Source organism: Narcine bancroftii, unplaced genomic scaffold, assembly GCF_036971445.1.
Source record: "Narcine bancroftii isolate sNarBan1 unplaced genomic scaffold, sNarBan1.hap1 Scaffold_127, whole genome shotgun sequence".
Taxonomy (NCBI): Eukaryota; Metazoa; Chordata; class Chondrichthyes; order Torpediniformes; family Narcinidae; genus Narcine; species Narcine bancroftii.
The window spans coordinates 479,749-490,037 of NW_027211862.1; the positions used below are offsets into that span (position 1 = coordinate 479,749).

The 10,289-nt window shown below is 41.8% G+C and overlaps 1 pseudogene; it reads left to right on the forward strand.

Moving 5' to 3' along the window:
- The first annotated feature begins 2,274 nt into the window (after window positions 1–2,274).
- LOC138750374 (phosphatidylinositol N-acetylglucosaminyltransferase subunit A-like) lies at window positions 2,275–9,349 on the forward strand (annotated as a pseudogene).
- Window positions 9,350–10,289: the final 940 nt, after the last annotated feature.

Genomic DNA, 10,289 nt, shown 5'->3' on the forward strand with positions numbered 1-10,289 from the left:
AGGATCCTGGCCAGGGAACCCAACAAAATGCATACGCTGACTCTTCTTGATTCACCTTTGGTCTCGAGTTTACATATATGTTTAATGCTTGTCTAACCCAATCCTCATCGGATCCGAATTTCGGCCACCAGACCGAGGAACCTTTGATAGGCTGTTTCGACCAAAGGAGACAATATTGAACCATCTTTCTCTTGTCTTTGTCTCGATATCGTCTACTATCCCAATTTTCAAACATTCTCCCCAAAGGGCTGTCAGGAGGAACCCCCGGGAAAAGTCCCGATCCCTCAGACGAGCCCTTAGACTTTGTTCCTCCCATTCTTCCCACCTAGATCCGTTTATCGTGGCTGAGGACCCCCTTCGTTTTCGGGACCCTACTCCCTTTCGTCTCGGTCGCCTCGTCGGAGGTACTATCCCTCCGTCGGTTCCCACCAAGGTTTCCCTGGGGTCTATCCTAAGGTCCCACGACAGGGTCCTCACGCCACCCTCTTTACACCTTATTTATATTTTTACTCCGTCATGACTGTTACCTGGGTGGTCTTGTCTGTCAATCCCCACACCACAATTGTAAGTCGTCACTTACCGGTGTCTTCCTGGGGATTGAACCATCACCCCTCTCCTTTTCGTCTTGTCATGTCACCTTGTCCGGATACCACTCGCTCAAGCCGCCTGAGGCGACGAGCAAGGGACTAGGAGCTGCTGAACTCAGCGGGGTGCAGCACCTCCGACGTCCCACTTTCTCGCCTCCCCCCATGGCCAGAGTGTAGATCCTGGACGATCCCCCAAATTGTCAGAAACACAAATTCTCACAAATGAGTCTCTTTAAGATCGGTGAAACGACAAGCTTTATTCACAAGTGTGCAGAGTTGGACTCAACCGGCTTCTTGCCAAGTCAAGCCCTGATACATACAGTGCATTGTTTTTTATACAATTTGCTTGTCCTTCGGCATCTCCACTACACTGCTTTAATTGGTTAGTTTTTGCAGAATCATCCTGATTACTGTTAGTCACGCACACCACGATCATTCATGACCTCTGCTCACACCAAATTCTGTTTTTCACTCTTTATCAATCTTTGGCTCCTGCATGTCTCTCTGTAGTTAAATCTGTTTTAGTCTGTTGTAACATTTTCCAGCTAAACTCTAGTGGTTAGCCCCCTTTTATGACTAATCATCACATTTTAACTTAAACCCTTTTTAACCCAAATTCTCCATTTATTACACTCCTTACATACAATGTTGAATTCGAGCGTTAGTTGCTGGCGCTGTTAACAGCGTTGCGCTAACCAATATGCTAAACATGCTAACAATAAAGTCAAGACACCTAGTCAATGAATTAATGTACTGCTAACTGCTAAAGATAACATGCAAGACCAGCTACATACTTGTTTGATGCTGTGTATAAAGATCTTTGTCTTGTTACTTGGCACACTGGTCTGGAGTCCCAAACCATTGTTCAGTCTCCTATGCTTAACTGTGACAGAAAATTTGGACTTGCTGAGTGTGATGGGTATTACAAAAGCATAAAAAGGGTTTAAAAAAAAGTCTGATTTTACAGTCCTGTGGGCTGCAATGTTCCCAAACAGCAAATGAGGTGTTACTCAATGTTCTACTGTGGTTCTTTGTATTATGCAGGAGGCCAGAGAGGCAGGTCAATGAGTGTGGGGAGGTGTGGACAATTATAGTGTCATCAAGAAGGGGTACCATGAATGACTGATGGGAGGTGCTTTGCATAAAAAACAGTGATGAGGCAACATATAGGAGGGTGAATGAAAACTTGGCTGAATGGTGCACTAACAATCTCACACTCAGTACTACCAAAACCAAAGGGCTGATTGTCAACTTCAGGAAGGGAAACCAGTGGTGCACAATCCAGTGACCATTGGGGGAAATCAGAGGTGGAGAGGGTGAGTATTAAGTTCTTGAAAGTCACTATCTCAGAGGATCTTTCCTGGAACCAACACACTAATGGCATCGTGAAGAAAACACATTAACACTTCTAATTTTTCAGGAGTTTGCAGAAATTTGGTATGACATCAGAAACCCTGGCAAATTTCTACAGATGTGTGGTAGAAAGTGTACTGACTGGTTGCATCATGGTCTGCAAAAGGTAGTGAAAGCAATCCAGGTCATCACAGATAAAATCCTCCCCACCATCAAAGACATCTCCAGGGAGCGCTGTCATCAGAGAGTAGCAGCAATCATCAAAGTCGCACACCACCAGCCCACGCTGTTCTCATTGCTGTCATCAGGAAAGCAATATAGGTGCCACAAGACTCGCACCCACCAGGTTCAGTAACAGCTTCAACCCCTCCACCATCAGACTCCTCAACAACAACCTCAGTCAGGGACTCATTTAAGGACTCTTACTTTTGCATTTCATTGATTTTCCCTCTGTATTGGAGTCAGTTTGTTTACAGTTCTTTAATTTGTTTTCATGTATACGCTATGTATTTTTTTGGGACCACCAATAAGTGGTGATTCTGCCTCACCTGCAGGTAAAAGAATCTCAGGGCTTTATGTGATGTTATGCAATGTTTTTGGCCCAGAGGACCCCAAAACCCAGCAGCAATAGAAATTTACCAAGACGTGGTTACTTAAATAAAAGTTGCTTTTAATTATTTTAAAACATAAAAACAGGATCAAACTTTAACTTATTACTATTAACTTGACTAACCTAACTTAACCCTCTTCTAATTCTAAGTGAATGTGTATGCAAAGTTCTTTTATTTACACTTCTCACTCCTCCAAGTTTACTGGTATGAGGCAATTCTTATACTATGAAAGTCACCAGGCTTTGGTGCTTGAAGGGTAAATGGTTACTGCTCAGGAAGGTTCTTGTCTGTTATCAGAGAGAGATTTGTTGCTCTGTGAACACAAATTGATTCCTTCCAATCAGCCATGTCAGTGTCTTGCTGAAGAAACTTTCCCCTTCATGGTTCTCCAGATGATAACCTTTTTCTTTCAGGTCAGTTCCTTTTTGTTTCCCTTATTTCAAGTGAAACATTATAGTCAGTCCTCTCATCTCATGTGGACCACAAGGGCTATGACCAGACTGAACTAAGAATTCACAACTGTAAGGTAAAACATCATGAGATGGGAATGTGTAGGGAGTTACCCTGTACAGGGCAGTAACAAGAAGGGGAGGTGTCCTTGTACTCCTGTTAGGTAAAACATCATGAGATGGGAATGTACAGGGCTGTAACAAGATGTAAATGCATCCTTGTACTTACAAGATAAGAGAGACATTGATGGATTGAGAGGCAGGAAGCTAGCAGGGAAAGGATAGCAACAGTTTTAGTCATTGGACAAGTAATGATATGATGATGTTCTAAGCATGTATCCAAGGGTATAAAAAATCACCATTTTGCTGATAACGGCAGAATGCATTCTCCGACTAACTTTGTTAGTCGCAAGTGTTACAATCCGGTAATAAAGAACAAAGAACCCTGATTTCGACTCAGCCTGGTGTTTGTCTCACTCATTCATGAACAAAGCAGACCTAACACAACCCATCTTCAAAATGTGGTTTTTCCACAAGCTTTCCAGCTTGTCCTGTTCCAGCCCCAGTTGCTGAACTGTAGCACTGCAAAACTGAATTCTCTCTCACTCACTCAGAGAAAACCACATGACCCTCTCAGAACAGCCAACTGAATTCAGACAGACTCCGGCATCGGACCCAATCTTCTGAATCCGTTCAGCTGTTGTTTTCCAAAAGAAAAATCCATTACTCCACAGCATATCCATTTGTGAAGTCTCTATAGCGGGGTGTCAAACTCAAATTCACAGAGGGCCAAAATTAAAAGCTTGGACTAAGTCGTGGGCCAAACTAAAAATTTATTGAAAATTTTCAAGAACATCTGCATGTTTTCTCTTCTTTCAACATATATAATGTTAAACTTTTTCTTATTAAAATAAATATTTAATAATAGTTTTGGTTAAACTCTTTCCAGAAGAAGCATTAACAAATGAGAAATAAAATATTCAATAAATAATATTTCTCTATAGCCTTTAAGCTCCTTTTAAATGTATTTTTTTTTTCACAAGCCAACAAGTCAAGAAAATAGCAGCTTGTTTCAATGAAAATCCAATCTTTCAACTATGAACAGTCCAAAGTTAACCAAAGAAAATATTAATCCAAGCTTAGCTTGCTACACTGTGATTTACTCTGATGCATCTGGGTCTAAACCAGATATTTGGCATCTCTTCTTAAATGCAAGTTCATCAAACTCTGGGGTCAGAGTTTGCCTCCCACCTGTCTTGAAAGGTCCTGTTTTCTGTCTTTCGTTTGGCTATTTTTCATAAGGGGTTTATTACACGTGAGTGAGGCGACAGGTTGCAGACGCTAATGAAAGTAAAGAGAGGAGGTGGGGGTGATTAGCGGGCTGACAGGCCAGTGCCAAGGCATTTGCAATTCATTCTGTGATTTGTAGTATTAGCTGTGCATGCGCTATACTGGCATGGCGGCCAGTGGGTCAGCTCTAATCCATATTTGATATGATCTTGCAGGCACCGTGTGCATGGTGTCGGACTTCTTCTACCCTAATATGGGCAAGGTGGAGAGCCACATCTACCAGCTGTCGCAGTGCCCGATCAAGCTGGGCCACAAGGTGATCATGCTGAGCCACACCTACGGTGAGCGGCGCGGTGTGCGCTACCTGACACACGGCCTCAAAGTCTACTATCTGCCGCTGCGCCTCCTGAACAACCAGTTGATGGCCACGATGCTCTTCCACAGCCTGCCGCTCGTGCGCTGTGTGCTGGTGCACTAGCTCATCGAGGTGGTGCACAGCTCCTTCTCAGCCATGGTGCATGATGCGCTGTGGCACGCGCACGCCCTGGGCCTGCGCACCGTCTTCATCGATCACTCGCTGTTTGCTTCGCCGATCTGAGCTCGGTGCTGACCAACAAGCTGCTCACCCTGTTCTTGTGCCACACCAATCACGTCGTCTGCGTCTCGTACACCAGCAAGAACACCGTGCTGTGGGCCGCCCTCAGTCCAGATGGTGTTTCGGATATCCCCAATGCCGTGGATCCCACCGACTTCATTCCCGGCCGGGCCGAGCCGGGCACAGTCACCGTGGTGGTGGTCAGCCGGCTGGTCTATTGCAAAGGTACCACTGGGGCGGGCTTGTGAGCAACTCCTGCAGCTGGGCGGTGTGTCTGACCCTAGGCTTGAGCTGCTGGTTGGGCACCAAACAAAATCGATCTTTTCCTTCGAGAAACACAACAACTGCAGGCTCTAGAAAATGAAGTGAGCAAGATCTTTGAGAACAAGTGATCTGCTGCAGTTTGCCCAGAGGGAAATGCTTTTGAAATGTAAATGTTAGGTTGATGCACAGCAAGTTTCCACAAGGGTGACATGATTACTGGGCCTCATTTTCTGTGAGGGGCACGAGGCAAAGTGGCCACAAAAGTTGAATTTCATGTATGTCACATTCTCAGGGTATTTATTACGTGACAATATTGGAGCATTTACCTTTGATAATGATGTCGGATACACCCCAGGTCTTTGTGGAATCTTACATCAAAGTGATGATCCAGACTTCCGTGTGTCATCCAAAAGTTGAATGTTGACAGTTCAGCACACTCTCACTATTGCTCTGGAGCACTTGCTCTCCTGGATTGGGATGAATGCAGTGTCAAAGAGCAAAATCTCAATGGGTTTTATAAAAGGACAAAGTGTCAAATTTGTAATTTAAAATCTAATCATCTCTTGAGAACAAAGGGGATTCCTAAAGAAGATTTCAAGTGCTCGAAAGGTATATTGGATCAGGCCCATTGGGCAACCATCTATTTACATTCATTGACATTAATCCTATATTTTTAGATTATATCAATTCCTGCTCTTCCCCCCCGCCCCCCAAATTCTAACACCTTCATACGAAGGACAATTTATAGAGCCCAATTAACTTACCCACAAGCATATCTTTAGGATATCAGAGCAGTTGGAGAAAACTTACAGTCAGAAGGAGAATGTGCAAATTCCACACAGATAACACCCAAGGGCTATTAGATAAACCACCTTGTTTCCCATTTTATGTGAAAATTCATGTTCAGGAGGTGCAGTAAGCATTATCTTTTTCCAGGATATCAATTTCCATGAAAGGTGAACAAATAAGTCATAAGATGGTTAATTTCCATGCAGTAAGAATGGAGTAGAAGCAACAAGATGAAGTGGTCCCCTTTTATCATTGAGAAACAGAAAGTAGCCGATGTTGAACACCTGAAATAAAAATAGAAGCGGAAACTGTTATTTGTGAAGAATAATGGTCATTGGCATGAAATGTTAACTCAGTAGCCCCTTTCACACTGGCACCTTGTCCCAGGAATTGATGGCCAATCTACTGGTTAAGGGTCCAGTGTGAAAGTGAACCAGTCGGCACACGTCGGGGATTGATGGCCTCGAACCCTACTCACATCCCCGGCGTCAGCTGAAGCCCAGTTGTACCTGGGACAAAAATGTTGAAGGTAGACTCCTATCCCCTGGATGACTTGGAGTCAGTGTAAAAGCAGGTAGTGTCCTGGTTAAAAGTGGACCAGTGTGAACAGCAAAAACTGCTTCTTTAACTGGGAAACTGAACAGCCAATTAACTGGGATGCCAGTGTGAAAAGGGCTTCAGACTCGGCATGGATGCCACCTGATTGAAAGTCTTCATCATTTTCTATTTTTACATAACCACTCCTTTTCTACAACTAATTTTAAAGATTGAAGATAAAGGAAATGCTCTCCAGCAAAACAGTACAGTATATAACCCCTTCAATTTTAGCTTAGTAATCATTTTTGATTACCCTCCTGCGTAGTTCTTGGGTATATTTAAATGTAACTTAAAATTTCCATCTAAATGTAACATTGAATCAAAATACACTTGTTCACAGGTTTGTAGTGTGTACAAAATAATCTTGTTTTATTTCTTTTGCATGCTTGAAATTTCAGAAGAAAAACAAATTATGAATTTTGTGTTTTGGAGAATCTTGGATGACCTGTTATAAGAAAACATACCAGGTCATTTTGTACCAGGTAGTTTTGAGCTTCAGATTTTTTCCTAACATTTAGGAATTGATTTACTTGCTGGGATAATTCCTGAATTGTGCCTTAAGCATCCAGATTTACACTTTGTTATTGGAGGTGAAGGACCTAAGCGAATAGTATTGGAAGAAGTTCGGGAAAAGTACCAGCTGCATGACAGGTAATGAGACATTACCAGACTTCCTTGTCTTGTCTGATAAGAACAGTAGTATTACTGGTCTCAAATCCAAATATTGGATTAACATAGAAACAATATTCAAAGAGCCAGTACTGCAAGCAGCTCATTCACTGTGGGCTTGATTGGTAATTGAAACATTAACCCTTTTACAGCAGCAGTATCCTCTGAAGGGAGGATGTATTCTGACCAAGGAGTGGTTACAAGAAAAGAAATGACTGCAAGGTTTGCTCACTTGTACTTTGCCAAAAGTATTAGGTCATGCATTAGATGGCCGTAAAAGGATCCTCATTACAAGAAGTTGAAGAGATGGGGAAATATTTTGCCCTTTTGAGAATAGGAACGGTCTGTGACTGAAAGAATGAGAAAGGCAGCAAGTCTCAGCACATTTTCACTGTAATTAAAGTGCAGCTGCTGGGAAGATGATATGAAGCTAGAATACAATGAACCTCATGACCATCTTTGTCATAAGATAATTAACACCAGGAGTTAGCTTAACGGTAGTTATTTTTTGTTGATTTTCACATGCTGAGATACAGAAAATCTTAGCTTTGCAAAACAGATGCCACTGTCCAGAGCTATTTTGGATTTCTAAATTCACAAAGACACGTGGAAAAAGCAAATCAACAAGATTAATCATGTGAATGAGCAAACTGGGCTAGTTTGACCCAGTCAAATTAAATTCATTTACAGGAACTTCCTGCCATTCCAGAGTGAATGGGAATCCAGCGCAAACAATTACTCCATCGATATTATAGTCCTGGTAAGAGTGGTCTGTGTGGCCGCGGTACCTGTTCTGACTCAAGTTTCTAACTGAGTATCCATTGTATTCTTCTGGTCATACTGAGCCCCACTGCCTTTTGTTCTGCCATTAACCTGTGCAAGGGAAACAAATTAATAAACATACTAGAGTTGTTAAAATAAAATATTATCTCTTCCATTGTTTACTCTTTCAACCTCACCACAACAACCTTTCCTCCCACCCCATCCTACTCATGTTCCTGCGATCTCTGAATCCCTAAAGATCACCATATCCATATGCACTGGTCACCATATTGATTCATCTAATGTAGGTTCACAGCAAGGAACTTTATCAGCTTTTTGTTCTTTGCTCTTATTAGACCTGTGGTTGTACACTGTTTCTGAAATTTTTATTGTGTCTTCAGAAATGGACAAAAATAAAATCTCAGTCTTTTCCTTGTTCACCATTTAAATTTCACAGCCTCTGTCTCTAGGGGTTGCATATTTAAGTTTTCCAATGTCTGTTTACATATTTACAAATCAAATAGAATTTTTAAAATACTTTTTCTCTGGTTTGCTGTCCTATTTTTAGAAAGAAATTAAATTGCACCAAAATTTGTGTTAAAGTGAGATTGTTTTTAGATTTGCATCCAATTATGCCTCCTGCGATTAAAAAATGAAATTGGTCAAAAAGACACTTGATTTTAGTGTTGGAGTGGTTATCAGCCAGAAATGAGCATTAAATGAGATCTCACACATCACCTGGTACTTTACCACATAGAGCCAGGAAAGGGTGTCAGTCCCTGTAGACACTCACAGTGGGAGCCAGGCAGTAGCAACAGACATTTTGGCTGCCTCATGAGGTTGCGGGCCTGAAGGAAAATGCTCCCACTATCACCCAAAGGGACATGGATGCCAAGAGGAAGTAGTTAAGAATTTTTTGTTGTTTTATTATTTTGCAAATGAATATGCTGTTGCTAGCTTCCTGATTTAAAAAATTAGAAGTGGTTAATAAAAAATTGTGAACTGTTAATATCTTCTCTTGCTGTAGACTTAAATCCTGTTTTAAATTTAAACATATAGCTGAATGCAATGCGATTTATTTGCAATACTTTATTGTTGATAGTTTATTAAAATTGTTAAAAATTATTTATCTTTGCTTTTAGTTTAGTTATAGTTCACTCACATTTTGATTTTTTTTTAGAGAGTACGACTTCTGGGTGCCCTTGAGCATAAAGATGTGAGAAAAGTTTTGGTCCAGGGACAGATTTTCTCAATATTTCCCTGACTGAAGCTTTCTGTATGGCAATAGTTGAAGGAGCAAAATTTTCTGTTCTATGTGGAGGAGAACTCTGTCAGTCTGATGTACCAGTAAACAGTGGAATTCACATTGTGAGAGATGAGTAAACTTGACTTGAAAATATGAAAAATGGGGAAACTATTACAGACACATGGAGTGATGGACTAAACCAGTATGAACAGGCTAAGCATGGAAATTAGGATGCAGGAAGCAGAGTCAGCCGATGTAAGATAAGAACCTTCAAGTCCTTTAGCCCACCGTATGAATAAGATAAGGAGAGGCAAGGAATAATAGAATGTAGGAAGTAGAGGTAGTTTGGATGAGATAAGGGTCTCTTAGCCCTAGAGAGAAGTACCAAGTTCTACATATATAATTAGTAAGCCATATACAGATTTATCAAGTTATACATATTAAATTAGTAAACCTTAGACAGGATTAGCGAACTCTGCATATGAAGAGACTGTAGCTCTGAGAGTTGGAAAGGTGTGAATGGGGACAAGGGCAAGGTGGTGATGATAATGACATGATGAGACACAGACAGGATACCCCCCTGGTCCTCCAAGTTCACAGAAACTGCACGTAGGCAGGAAGGATTGCCTAATGCCAAACCCATCCAGGAGGCAGAAGAATGTAAGGGGGAGGGTATTCCTATACTGAAATTCACTGTATAAACGTTGGGTGAGCCCCAGTGTATGTGTGTATTCCCAGAGTAAGGGGAAGCAACAAGTTGCATTGTTGTAAAATAAATGTTCTTTGTTCTCAATTTTTGTCTCGAGCAATTTCTGTTAAGGTACTTCTATTTCTAACAAATGGGGATCGTCCGGGATCCCACTCCATCCACTGACAGAGTGCCTGACAACGGGGGTAGGTGCACCCCAGCTGATTCAGCTGGACTCATGGACAACGGGTGGCTGGTCAGTGGAAGAAGCGAGTGATATCCGAGAAGATGCATTGAGAATAAACGACGGGAGAACGTTAAGGAAGCGCGATAAGAGTAGCTACTGGATCTGGTAAGAGAAATTTTTATACCTATCAGTATGGGAGGTA